Source organism: Macaca thibetana, chromosome X (genome assembly GCF_024542745.1).
Source record: "Macaca thibetana thibetana isolate TM-01 chromosome X, ASM2454274v1, whole genome shotgun sequence".
Classification (NCBI taxonomy): domain Eukaryota; kingdom Metazoa; phylum Chordata; class Mammalia; order Primates; family Cercopithecidae; genus Macaca; species Macaca thibetana.
In genome coordinates, this window is record NC_065598.1 from 42,573,243 (window position 1) to 42,588,089 (window position 14,847).

Below are 14,847 nucleotides of genomic sequence, written 5' to 3' on the forward strand. Positions count from 1 at the left end.
TGTAGGTTCTGGATATTAGCCCTTTGTCAGATGAGTAGATTGCAAAAATTTTCTCCCATTCTGTAGGTTGCCTGTTCACTCTGATGGTAGTTTCTTTTGCTGTGCAGAAGCTCTTTAGTTTAATGAGATCCCATTTGTCAATTTTGGCTTTTGTTGCCGTTGCTTTTGGTGTTTTAGACATGAAGTCCTTGCCCATGCCTATGTCCTGAATGGTATTACCTAGGTTTTCTTCTAGGGTTTTTATGGTATTAGGTCTAACATTTAAGTCTCTAATCCATCTTGAATTGATTTTTGTATAAGGAGTAAGGAAAGGATCCAGTTTCAGCTTTCTACTTATGGCTAGCCAATTTTCCCAGCACCATTTATTAAATAGGGAATCTTTTCCCCATTTCTTGTTTTTCTCAGGTTTGTCAAAGATCAGATGGCTGTAGATGTGTGGTATTATTTCTGAGGACTCTGTTCTGTTCCATTGGTCTATATCTCTGTTTTGGTACCAGTACCATGCTGTTTTGGTTACTGTAGCCTTGTAGTATAGTTTGAAGTCAGGTAGCGTGATGCCTCCAGCTTTGTTCTTTTGACTTAGGATTGTCTTGGCAATGCGGGCTCTTTTTTGGTTCCATATGAACTTTAAAGCAGTTTTTTTCCAATTCTGTGAAGAAACTCATTGGTAGCTTGATGGGGATGGCATTGAATCTATAAATTACCTTGGGCAGTATGGCCATTTTCACGATATTGATTCTTCCTATCCATGAGCATGGTATGTTCTTCCATTTGTTTGTGTCCTCTTTGATTTCACTGAGCAGTGGTTTGTAGTTCTCCTTGAAGAGGTCCTTTACATCCCTTGTAAGTTGGATTCCTAGGTATTTTATTCTCTTTGAAGCAATTGTGAATGGAAGTTCATTCATGATTTGGCTCTCTGTTTGTCTGTTATTGGTGTATAAGAATGCTTGTGATTTTTGCACATTAATTTTGTATCCTGAGACTTTGCTGAAGTTGCTTATCAGCTTAAGGAGATTTTGGGCTGAGATGATGGGGTTTTCTAAATATACAATCATGTCATCTGCAAAGAGGACAATTTGACTTCTTCTTTTCCTAACTGAATACCCTTGATTTCTTTCTCTTGCCTGATTGCTCTAGCCAGACATTCCAACACTATGTTGAATAGGAGTGGTGAGTGAGGGCATCCCTGTCTTGTGCCAGTTTTCAAAGGGAATGCTTCCAGTTTTTGCCCATTCAGTATGATATTGGCTGTGGGTTTGTCATAAATAGCTCTTATTATTTTGAGATACATTCCATCAATACCGAATTTATTGAGAGTTTTTAGCATGAAGGGCTGTTGAATTTTGTCAAAGGCCTTTTCTGCATCTATTGAGATAATCAAGTGGTTTTTGTCTTTGGTTCTGTTTATGTGCTGGATTACCTTTATTTATTTGCATATATTGAAACAGCCTTGCATCCGAAGGATGAAGCCCGCTTGATCATGGTGGATAAGCTTTTTAATGTGCTGCTGCATTCAGTTTGCCAGTATTTTATTGAGGATTTTTGCATTGATGTTCATCAGGGATATTGGTCTAAAATTCTCTTTTTTTGTTGTGTCTCTGCCAGGCTTTGGTATCAGGATGATGCTGGCCTCATAATATGAGTTAGGGAGGATTCCCTCTTTTTCTATTGATTGGAATAGTTTCAGAAGGAATGGTACCAGCTCCTCCTTGTACCTCTGGTAGAATTCAGCTGTGAATCCATCTGGTCCTGGACTTTTTTTGGTTGGTAGGCTATTAATTATTGCCTCAATTTCAGAGCCTGCTATTGGTCTATTCAGGGATTCAGCTTCTTCCTGGTTTAGTCTTGGGAGAGTGTAAGTGTCCAGGAAATTATCCATTTCTTCTAGGTTTTCTAGTTTATTTGGTAGAGGTGTTTATGGTATTCTCTGATGGTAGTTTGTATTTCTGTGGGGCCGGTGGTGATATCTCCTTTATCATTTTTTATTGTGTCTATTTGATTCTTCTCTCTTTTCTTCTTTATTAGTCTTGCTAGCGGTCTATCAATTTTGTTGATCTTTTCAAAAAACCAACTCCTGGATTCATTGATTTTTTGGAGGGTTTTTTGTGTCTCCATCTCCTTCAGTTCTGCTCTGATCTTTGTTATTTCTTGCCTTCTGCTAGCTTTTACATGTGTTTGCTCTTGCTTCTCTAGTTCTTTTAATTGTGATGTTAGAGTGTCAACTTTAGATATTTCCAGCTTTCTCTTGTGGGCATTTAGTGCTACAAATTTCCCTCTACACACTGCTTTAAATGTGTCCTGGAGGTTCTGGTATGTTGTATCTTTGTTCTCATTGGTTTCAAAGAACATCTTTATTTCTGCTTTCATTTCGTTATGCACCCAGTAGTCATTCAGGAGCAGGTTGTTCAGTTTCCATGTAGTTGAGCGGTTTTGATTGAGTTTCTTAGTCCTGAGTTCTAGTTTGACTGCACTGTGGTCTGAGAGACAGTTTGTTATAATTTCTGTTCTTGTACATTTGCTGAGGAGTGCTTTACTTCCAATTATGTGGTCAATTTTGGAATAAGTGCGATGTGGTGCTGAGAAGAATGTATATTCTGTTGATTTGGGGTGGAGAGTTCTGTACATGTCTATTAGGTCTGCTTGGTGCAGAGATGAGTTCAATTCCTGGATATCCTTGTTAACTTTCTGTCTCATTGATCTGCCTAATGTTGACAGTCGGGTGTTAAAGTCTCCCATTATTATTGTATGGAAGTCTAAGTCTCTTTGTAAGTCTCTAAGGACTTGTTTTATGAATCTGGGTGCTCCTGCATATATATTTAGGATAGTTAGCTCTTCCTGTTGAATTGATCCCTTTACCATTATTTAGTGGCCTTCTTTGTCTCTTTTGATCTTTGATGGTTTAAAGTCTGTTTTATCAGAGACTAGGATTGCAACCCCTGCTTTTTGTTGTTCTCCATTTGCTTGGTAGATCTTCCTCCATCCCTTTAGTTTGAGCCTATGTGTGCCTCTGCATGTGAGATGGGTCTCCTGAATACAGCAGACTGATGGGTCTTGACTCTTTATCCAGTTTGCCAGTCTGTGACTTTTAATTGGACCATTTAGTCCATTTACATTTAAGGTTAACATTGTTATGTGTGAACTTGATCCTGTCATTATGATATTAACTTGTTATTTTGCTCGTTAGTTGATGCAGTTTCTTCCTAGCATCGATGGACTTTACATTTTGGAATGTTTATGCAATGGCTGGTACCGGTTGTTCCTTTCCATGTTTAGTGCTTCCTTCAGGGTCTCTGGTAAGGCAGGCCTAGTGGTGACAAAATCTCTAAGCATTTGCTTATCTGTAAAGGATTTTATTTCTCCTTCACTTATGAAACTTAGTTTGGCTGGATATGAAATTCTGGGTTTAAAATTCTTTTCTTTAAGAATGTTGAATATTGGCCCCCACTCTCTTCTGGCTTGGAGAGTTTCTGCTGAGAGATCTGCTGTTAGTCTGATGGGCTTCCCTGTGTTGGTAACCCGACCTTTCTCTCTGGCTGCCCTTAACAGTTTTTCCTTCATTTAAACTTTGGTGAATCTGACAATTATGTGTCTTGGAGTTGCTCTTCTCGAGGAGTATCTTTGTGGTATTCTCTGTATTTCCTGAATTTGAATGTTGGCCTGCCTTACTAGGTTGGGGAAGTTCTCCTGGATGATATCCTGAAGAGTGTTTTCCAACTTGGTTCCATTTTCCCCCTCACTTTCAGGCACCCCAATCAGATGTAGATTTGGTCTTTTCACATAATCCCATACTTCTTGCAGGCTTTGTTCATTTCTTTTTCCTCTTTTTTCTTTAGACTTCTCTTCTCACTTCATTTCATTCATTTGATCCTCAGTCGCTGACACTCTTTCTTCCAGTTGATCGAGTCAGTTACTGAAGCTTGTGCATTTGTCACTTATTTCTCGTGTCATGGTTTTTATCTCTGTCAGTTCGTTTATGGCCTTCTCTGCATTGATTATTCTAGTTACCCATTCTTCCATTATTTTTTCAAGATTTTTAGTTTCTTTGCGCTGGGTACGTAATTCCTCCTTTAGCTCTGAGAAGTTTGATGGACTGAAGCCTTCTTCTGTCAACTTGTCAAAGTCATTCTCCATCCAGCTTTGATCCGTTGCTGGCGATGAGCTGCTTTCCTTTGGAGGGGGAGATGCACTCTTATTTTTTGAATTTCCAGCTTTTCTGCCCTGCTTTTTCCCCATCTTTGTGGTTTTATCTGCCTCTGGTCTTTGATGATGATGGTGATGTACTGATGGGTTTTTGGTGTAGGTGTCCTTCCTGTTTGATAATTTTCCTTCTAACAGTCAGGACCCTCAGCTGTAGGTCTGTTGGAGATTGCTTGAGGTCCACTCCAGACCCTGTTTGCCTGGGTATCAGCAGCAGAGGCTGCAGAAGATACAATATTGCTGAACAGCAAGTGTACCTGTCTGATTCTTGGTTTGGAAGCTTTGTCTCAGGGGTGTACCCCGCCATGTGAGGTGTGGGGTGTCAGTCTGCCCCTAGTAGGGGATGTCTCCCAGTTAGGCTACTCAGGGTTCAGGGACCCACTTGAGTAGGCAGTCTGTCCATTCTCAGATCTCAACCTCCGAGATCCACTGCTCTCTTCAAAGCTGTCAGAAAGGGTCATTTGCATCTGCAGAGGTTTCTGCTGCTTTTTTTTTTTGTTTAGCTGTGCCCTGTCCCCAGAGGTGGAGTCTACAGAGACAGGCAGGCCTCCTTGAGCTGCTGTGGGCTCCACCCAGTTTGAGCTTCCCAGTGGCTTTGTTTACCTACTTAAGCCTCAGCAATGGCGGGCGCCCCTCCCCCAGCCTTGCTGCTGCCTTGCCGTTTGATTGCAGACTGCTGTGCTAGCAATGAGGGAGGCTCCTCAGGCATGGGACCCTCCCGGTCAGGTGTGGGATATAATTTCCTGATGTGCCATTTGCTAAGACTGTTGGTAAAGCACAGTATTGGAGTGGGAGTTACCGATTTTCCAGGTGTTGTGTGTCTTAGTTCCGCTGGCTAGGAAAAGGGATTCCCTTCCCCCTTGCACTTCCCAGGAGAGGCGATGCCTCACCCTGCTTCAGCTCTCGCTGGTTGGGCTGCAGCAGCTGACCAGCACCGATTGTCCGGCACTCCCTAGTGAGATGAACCTGGTACCTCAGTTGAAAATGCAAAATCACCCATCTTCTGTGTCGCTCGCGCTGGGAGCTGGGGACTGGAGCTGTTCCTATTCGGCCATCTTGCTCCCTTTTCTTTTCTTTTTTTTAGAGACAAGATCTCTCTCTGTTGCACAGGCTGGAGTACAGTGGCATGATCATGACTCACTACAGCCTCCACCTCCTGGGCTAAAGTGATCTTCCTGCCTCTGCCTCTGCCTCCCAAGTAGCTGGGACCACAGGTGCACACCCTCACTCCCAGCTACTTTTTGTATTATTTGTAGACTGTGCCTCACTGTGTTGCCCAAGCTCATCTTGAATTCCTGGGCTCAAGCAATCCTCCTGCCTCAGCCTCCCAAAGTGCTAGGATTATAGGCATAAACCATCATGCTCAGTCTCAAGTAATATTTGTGCTTCTATCAATTATCTATTGCTGCATAATGAGCCACCTGAAAAATTGTTATTTAAAATTAGTAATTTTAAGTAACAACAAAATATTATGTCTCACCATTGTGTGTAAGTTTTCAGGGAAATCTCTTTGTTAGTTTCACCTGAGCTCACTCATACAACCATTGTCAGCTGGAGCATCAGCTGGGTTGCAAGGCCCAAGATCCCCGCTCACATGTCTGGCAGTTGATTCTAATCATCAGCTGGGGCACTGTGGTTGTCATCCTTAAATAGGATAGATAAGCTTCCTTATGTGATAGTCTCATTGCAGCATTCAGGGAGAGCAATCATAGAAGTTGCAATATCTCCTAAGGTCTAAGGCCTACAGTTATCACAGTGTCACTTTCATTTTTAGAAGAGAAACCTCTTAAAATGCTCTAAATATATATATGTAGTAGTGAACAGAAAGTCATATTTGGAGTTCTACTGGATTTTTTATTACAGCATACGAATATTATTGCTTAGAAAGACAATATAACACTGAACATTTTTTCAAGATATGCAGAAACAACACTTGAATCGCAGATATCCCAGAGTAAGTTGGGATTTGAGATTCTAGTTGCACATAATGTTGACTAGTTGTACCTGCTCCCAAATGTACAGGGGCTCAGAACAAGAGACTTGGCATATCTGAGGAGTGATGGGGGCATATTATGAGAAGGTGAAGGGAGGAAAAATTTAGTGAATAAAGGTTGCCTTGGTATGCAGATATGTCTTCAGGTGATTTAAAAAAAGTTCTTTCAGAGTAGTTCTTCTCTTGGTACAGATGCCTTTTATTAACAAAAATTTCCTTTACAAAAGGGGAGTTTTACAGTTTGCAATTGAAGGGGAGGTGTGAAGCTTTTCCCTCTTCGGCCGATTCTCAACTTCTTTTAGCTCAAAGTAATCAATATGCCAAAGTGGCATAATTTGGAATAGCATATCCTGATCTTCCTCAGTCATATTTTGGGATGGCATATCCTGAACCCCATCAATACTTTCTCTAAAGTCCAGAATTTTTTCTCCAAGATATATATTTTAAATTCTTACTTGGTAGATAAGGGAGCATAGGGGAGAGTGGGACTGTTTTTTTCAAGGGAAAGTTAGCCCAAAATCCAAAATGTACAACCGATAAATCTACCGAACTCTCGTTGAAGGGCTCTGTCTGGGTGCCCTTTTGCCTCTCATTTAGTCCATGATGGAGAATTAGAAATGGGTTACTTAGAAGCAGAACCAGAAAACTGCTAGTTAACACCAGCATATGGGCTTTGGGAATCCTAAAGAAGGCACCAAAGCATGAATAAGTAGACATGAGGAATTACACATTATAGGATTGTCATGTGTACAAAGGAGGGGGTAGGTGAAGGATGAGATAGTGAGTGAGTCCTGGGAGTTGCATGTTCAAGTAGCTGGAAGTTGTTGGGCAATACATCTAAACTCTTACTGAGAGACACATGCTCCGGATTTATCCTGCACAGTGACGAGCTTGTGCTTGTAAAACAATGCACTTTTATCTTCCATGATAGAATACTGGGATGCATAATTTAATTATTTTACTCCTTCAAATGCTCCAATTTCACCCTTGGGGTAGAAGGAGGTAGACAAGGAGGGTAAGTTGTATAAATGCCAGCAACTTTTCAATTTCACAGAAATTAGTTTTAGACAACATTGTGTGGCCGAGGGATCAGAACAGCTCATTCTTGCAGATAGCTTGTTTATTGCTGGAAGAGACTTTCAAAAGGAGAGTGGACCTTGTGTGAAATCCAAGTTAGCTGAACCTACAGTGGGTTCCTTCACTCGAATAAAGTGACCTGATGCTATTGCTTATCACTGTCTCACGTCTTGGTCAGAGTAGTTCTTCTCTTGGTACAGATGCCTTTTATTAACAAAATGAGCCACCTGAAAAATTGTTATTTAAAATTAGTAATTTTAAGTAACAACAGAATATTATGTCTCACCATTGTGTGTAAGTTTTCAGGGAAATCTCTTTGTTAGTTTCACCTGAGCTCACTCATACAACCATTGTCAGCTGGAGCATCAGCTGGGTTGGGTTGTTCTGCCCCTGATAACCAGATGTTCTTGCCATGAGTTCCCTTTCACCCTTTGTCATCTTCCTTCCTCTTTTTTCTTCATCTCATAATGACTTAAAATGGCTCCTCTCAGCACTGAAACAAGCAATGACATTAAGAGCTACATGGTTGGTATCCACCACAGAACCTCCTGTGTAATTTGTCTAAACTGCTATTTACTTGGGCCCCAAGTAGGAGGGGTGCTGGTGAGATAATTTTCACTGCAATTTGCAATTTTGAATTACAAAAGTGGTCAAAGGACAGTGGGAGATTGTTCTGTCTCTCAGGATCTCTAGTTTTTTGTGTTTGTTTGCTTTGTTTTGATATGAGCAGAAATGCCTCTAGTGTTTTCTTTTTATATAAAATATTGGTTTTAGAAGTAAGGGGTGTGTGTGTGTATTTGTATATGTAATTTAGTAATTTATTATATATGTTTACAGCATATATGTAAATTAGTGCATAAATATTTACACATATTATAGCTTCATTTTGTATTACAGCTTTTAAATTTTGTCAATGGCTTTTCCAGCATCTGTAGAAATAACCAGATGTGCAGTCATTTTTTGGTCAATATATCAATCTGGTGTATGGTACTAATGAATTCCTTAATATTGACCCATATTCTTGGAATAAATCCCACTCAATCGTGGTATATTATTTTCTTACTGTAATGTTGAATTTTGTTTGCTAATATTTTGTTATTTCTTAAAATTTACATTCGAGTGATATTGGTCTGTAGTTTGCATTCATGTACTGTCTTTATCAGGTTTTGCATCACAAAAGTAATGAAGTTTTCCCTTTACTCTCAAACAATATGTAGAATATTAGAACTCTGAAACAATATGTAGAACATTAGAACTATCTTATCTTTGAGGGTTTGGTAGAGTCTTCTTGGGAAAACATCTGGACCTTGTTTTTCTGTAGGGCTATTTCTTAATGATATTCTCAATATTTTTATATGAAAATTGGTCTGTTTAAGCTTTCTAATTCTAGTAGGGTAAATTTGGTAATATGTATTTCCATAGGAAATTATCCATTTTATCTTCATTTTCAAATTCATTTCTGTAGAGAAAAATCTCTTCTGTTTCTACAGTTCTTGTCATTTCTTAATTGGCGTACTTGTACTTTATCCCTTCATTTCTTGGACAAGTTAGCTAGTGGTGTATGTGCTTTTTTTGTTTTTAATAAAGTGATTTTGATTTATTAATGAGGTCTGTTTTGTTCCATTCTCAATCTCTGCTTTTGCCTTTATAGTTTCCTTTCTTGTGCTCTCTTTTGGTTTACTTTGTTCTTTCCTAGCTCTTTTTAAAAAACATGAATTTTCCTGCAATCACTGCTTTACATATATCTCTTAGATTCTGATACATACTGTTTTCATTGTCTTTATTCGTATAAGTTCTGTAATTTTACTCTATGTTTCCCCTTCACCCAGGAGTTGTTTCATAGGATTTTTCATTTCCAGGTGAAAGAGCTAATTTGTTTTATATGTTTGCTTGTTTGTTTTTGTCAATAATTTCCAGTTTTATTATATTGTGATCAGATATGTTATTTGAACTATTTCAACATAATGTAAATTACTGATGTTTTCCTTGTGACCTAACGTAGGATTGGATTTTGAGAATGGATTAATAGGTGCTTGAGCAGAAGGTATATCAGAATGTACAGCTCATATATGTTCATAAAATCTACTTTATTGATCAAGCTGTTTAGGTATTTTTCTCCTTATTTTCTTTTTGTCCTTTTGATCTGTCTTGCACTGAGAGTGTTATAGTAACATCTGTTATGATTCCTATGTTTTTATATGTTTCCTTGAATGTTCTGTAGTTTTTGTTTCAAAAATATGGATGCTGTCTACATTTAGTGCATGAATATTCACACACATTATGGCTCCACTTTGCAGTGCAATGTTTAGCCACATGCAAAAAAGTGTCCTTTTTGTCATATTTAATGCTTTGGGGCTTAAATTAAACTTTGCTGATACCAACATCTCTATGCCTATGCTTCCTTTGCTTCTGTTTAGTATACCTTTCTCATTTGTTTATTTTTGCCTTTCTAAATTTCTTAATTATAGGTATGTATCATGTCCATGGCATATTGTTGTGGTGTGCTTTGTGAGAAAATTTAAAATATTTTTTTAAAATAAATGAATGTATTAGTTATTAGGGAGAAAAGTAATATATTTTTCTTACACATCACTAGGTTTATGGCTGAGACTCCTGTAACAAAATATAGATTAAAAAGAGAGAAGCACAACAAATTCACTTAGTGTAAGTTGTACATGAGACAGGAGCCTTCAGAAATGAAGACCCAAAAACTCAGCAAAAACTGTTTTTGTGGACAATCATGCAGAGATATAATTAGAAGACAAAAGGGTAAATGGTAAGAAGCTGCAGGAAACTTAACAAGGCCTGTTTTTTCAGATTCTTCTTGGCCTCTCTGTGTGACATTCCTTCCCTCTCAGTATGGGGTAGTCTACTTGTCACATGAAGGTCTTCAAGGTAAGAGGGAGGGAGAAGATCAGAGAGTAGCCTTCCTAGGTTTTCTGGCCTACTTCAGGGAAGAAGGAACAAGGGAAGTTTCAGTTTCTATGGCCCACTTTATAAGAGAAGAGATAGGAGAAAGTCAGAGAGAAGTTCCTGCTTTTTTGTTTGTTTGTTTGTTTTTCAATTTACTTCAGCTTAAAATACTCAGTATGTCAAGATGCTGTATTTTGGGGTAGTGTTTCCTACCACATCATTATCTATTGCCAGACAAACAACTCCACAACTTAGCAGCTTGAAACAACATACATTTATTATGGTATAGTTTCTCTGGGTCAAGAATCAGGGAGTCTCTTAACTGGGATCTCTGGCTCACCATCTTCCATAAAACTCCAGTCGAGTTGTTGGCCAGGCTAGTTATCTTAAGGTTCAGCACTTTAAAGATTCACCTCCAAGCTCTTCTAGTTGTTGTCAAGTCTCATATTCTTGTTAGTTGTTGGCTGGAGTTGTCAGTTTCTTACCATGTGATCCTCTCTACAGGACAGCTCACAATATGGCATCTGGCTTCTCTCAGAACAAGCGAGCAAGGCAGTGAGAGAGAATAAGACAAAAGCCACAATCTTTTTGTAACCTGATCTTTGAAGTGATATCTCATCACTTTTGCAATATACTATTCATTAGAAGGTAGTGGGTAATTTCAGTCTATACTCAAGGGAAGGGAATTACACAAAGGCTTGAATACTAGGAGGTAGGACTCTTTGGGGATTAAAAGCTACCTACCACAGTTTTCCTTCTGGCTCTCAAGGATTTGCTTCCTTTCCACATGCAAAATACACTCACCCCCTCCGAAGGTCCTCAAAATTCATAAATTGTTAAAGTGCCAGCTCAAGGTTTAGAATCTCATTATCTAAATCAGGTCCAGGTGCTGCTACCTGGGTGAAGTTCCTCTTGTCTTGTGGACCTGTAAAATTAAATAGCCAAGTTATCTTCCTCCCAACACACGCAACATATAATTGTGGAACAGACATGGGATTAACACTATAGATATTCCTATTTAAAAAGGGAGAAAATGGGAAGCAAAACAGAATCACTGGTCTGCAGAAATCTTAAATCCATCCAGGCAAATGTTAGATATTCCTTGATTGGGTCTGGGTACTTGGCTTTACATGCCTAGCTTTTTGGTTTAGCCTTCTGAATCAGAATTCACAGCTGAGTGGTTTCCTCAGTTTGCTACCTACTAGTAGAATTTTGGGGATCCAAGAACCTCTTTTCATTTTGTTTTCTCTTTGTCCCTTTCAGTCCAAGCTGGCAATGTTTTTGCTGATACGGTTTTATCAATAACTGTCTGGGTCTCCTGTAAATTTCATTAAGGTTTACTTCATTAGAGAAAAGCTACACCTACAAATCCCCCTTGAGATAAGTTCTTCTCTACCTTGTGTTCCTACCCATAGGGCTGTGAAACAGCACCTTTAAGCTTTTGATTTAAAGGATCTATAAGGCATACTCTTAATCTCTTTAAAGTGCCTTTTATGTGACTGAATATAACTTTGAAGATCTAAATAGAATCTTTGATATTTCTTAAATTTTAACAAGAGATTTTACAGTCACACTTTTCATTTTTAGACAACGATTCCTGGAAGTGCCGTAGATTTGATCTTTACCCAGAAGTCATTTCTTAATTTTAGCATTATTTGCCATTTGGAGAGGCTGAGATTTTCAAAGCCATAAGTCCTGGCTCTTTTTTAAAAAACACCACACCCTTCCCTCAATTTATCTCTCCCCTCTCACATTTTACTATAAGTATCAAGAAGCAACTAGGTGGTATCTTCAACACTTTACTTAGAAATAACCACAGTTAGACTACCCAGTTTATTAAGCACATTTTCTACTTCTCACATAACCACAGACAACAGTTACATTCTGCCACTACATTATAAGAATCCCAGCTTGGGCAACGTAGTTAGACCCCAGTTCTACAAAAATAAATAAATAAATAAATAAATAATAAAAATAAAATACAATAAAATAAAAGCCAGATGTGGTGGCATGTGCCTGTAGTCCTAGCTACTTAGGAGGCTGAAGTGAAAGGCTTGAGTCCAAGAGTTTGAGGTTACAGTAAGCTATAGTCATATAATCATGCCACTGCATTCTGGCCTAGATGACAGAGTGAGACCGTGTCTCTTAAAAAAAAAAAAATTTTTTTTTTAAAGAATTTCCTTCCTTTGAGATTCCAATAACATTTTCCTCACTTTCCCTTAAGCTCTCACTAGTATCTTCTTCAAAGTCCCAAACTTTACAGCACGTTCAAGGCACTTTAAACATTTACTGACACTTTCCTCAAAATTCACTGCCCAGTTCCAATGCCATGCCCACAGTTTTAGTTATTTGTATGTCAGTACAAGACTTCCAGGTAACAAAATCTGTACTCATCATCTAGTGCTATGTAGCAAATTACCCTGAAACGTGGGGGCTTAACACTATAGACTTTTATCCTGTAGTTTCTTAGGGACAGGAATCCAAGGATGGACTAGTAGGGTTCCTCTAGTTCAGATTATTCCATAGTGCTATAATCATTTTGTAGATGGGTTTAACTGATTGTGGTAGGTGCCTCTAATGATATGAATATTATTATTTTACTGTCATTCATTTTTACTAGTTTGTCTCTCATCCATTTTGCTTCTTTCTTGGTCTTCTTTTCATTATCTTACTTGTTTTCTTGACTTTTTTCTATGTTCCTTATTAAGTTTCACTTGATATTCTACCTTGGGTACCTTATTACTAATTCTTTATTTCTAAGATATTTTGTCTTCACTTTAGTTCTTTCTTAAGACGATTCTCTTTTCATATCTCCTTGGTTTTTGTTGTTGTTGTTTTTCCATTTTCCTTCTTAGTGTTTGAGTTTCTTACAAGGTTTTTCATATCCTCAAACACATACTTGATTATATATTTAATTCTTAGTTTTCTTCTGCTTTTTTTTCAGAGACTTCTCTTTGTATGTGTGAAATTTTCTCATTTGTGTGAAAGTTTGTCTTCTGATTCTTAAGAACAGTTCTATATGAATTTGCTAATTTGCATTTTGTTCATTTTTATTGCATTGGGATGTTTCACAAGATTCCTAGTTTAGTGATGCCCTTTCTCTTTACATAACAAAGTTCATACATTGTAAACAGATTTGTTTGTTTGTTTAGGTGGGGTGGCAGAGCTGTGTGTCCTCTGGTTTTATGATTCTCTTTTGTTCTGTAGGATGCTACATTTTTCCCTTTAGTTTCTTTTTCCTTTCACCACCTAATTACCAAGTGGAGTTTCTTACCTTCTTTATTGACTTTTTTTCTCTTTCAGAAGCTATGTGTTTCAAAGATTGCCCCTTTAAACCATAGGTACTTTGAAATCCCTTCCCTGTGATCCATGTTCTGATCTAGTCAGATGCTTTTTTAGAATATTCAGATTTAAGGTAGAATCAATCTTTCTGAGGATAATTTTGGATCAGTTGGCTCCTTCCTTATCTTCCTTTTCTGTCTTCCCTACAGTTTTTCTCTTTTGCCTTGTGGCTGGAGGGTGGGGATTAAGGTGGTAGCATGGAACATTGTACTGGAATTTGGTAATTTTTATTTTTTTAACCTATTGTTACTTGGAAGTTTTCACATTCTATGTCTTCAAGTTATGCAGAGGGCTTTTTCTGTGTAAATTTACATTTGCCATCTTGTTATTTGATATTGTTTTAGGAAGATACGGTGGGAGAGTGGTAGCTTGGTGACCACCATTGTCTTCAGCTACCTAGAAGTTCTCCTTTTAATTTTTTTAAACATTTCTAATTACTTTTTCAAATTTTGTGTGTGTTAAATTAGAAGTATTGAGAAGCCAGGGACTATGTACATCTTGTTCTTGTTTATTCCATTTGTCTAATACAGGTACAATTATTGTAGAGTCAAAAGAGCGCTACACTTCAGTCCGACATAAGGAATACTACATTCTGAAGACATGTGTTTACAACCTTAGCTTATTTAGTCCTTAGATTCTTTATCTATAACCAAGGATCTCACAGGATTGTTGTGGGAAAAGTTCAAGTATAAAAATACTTGACAATAGTTATTGTCCTATCTATGCTTAAGCAACACTTATCCAACACACACACACACACACACACACACACACACACACACACACTCTAACTCTACGTTAATAACCTATACAGTTTTCTATTTTATCTTATGCAATCCTTAGCATTTGATAATTACACTAAACCTTTTATATGTAATTTTTCTGACTAATCTGTCATCATGCTTTTCTTGTAAATACCAGTGTCTCAAGTCCCATTTCTTAAGATGTGACTTTGGGAAACTGCTCTTGCATTTTCTTAATTTTATAAAGAAAGTGAAACACAAATTAAAATGTTACTGCATATTTTATTTTTCATAAGTAGGCAGCCTACATTCACAGTTTATGTTAATGCAAAAAAGCTAGTACACTGAAAACCTATTTTTTTAATCTATTGCTTATTTATTCAGGGTTGTAAATATTACTTATATAGAGACACAGAGATGTGTAAAAATGAAACATTGTGAAAAAAATACAATTTTTCAATTTCATATGAAACTCAAAGTGTAAGTTTTGTCCAATATGGAATGTACCTACATTTGTTTGTATTAGGGCTCTAAAATCCATTTAAAAATTGTTTTTCTGTTTTTAAAAAAGAAATAGCTGAC

General features: G+C 37.8%; 1 protein-coding gene across 1 annotated transcript in view; it reads left to right on the forward strand.

Annotated features, from left to right (window-relative positions):
* Nucleotides 1-14,847, forward strand: part of LOC126945603 (zinc transporter ZIP1-like) — a 328,799-nt gene that overhangs the window by 269,579 nt on the left and 44,373 nt on the right. The window lies entirely within an intron of this gene.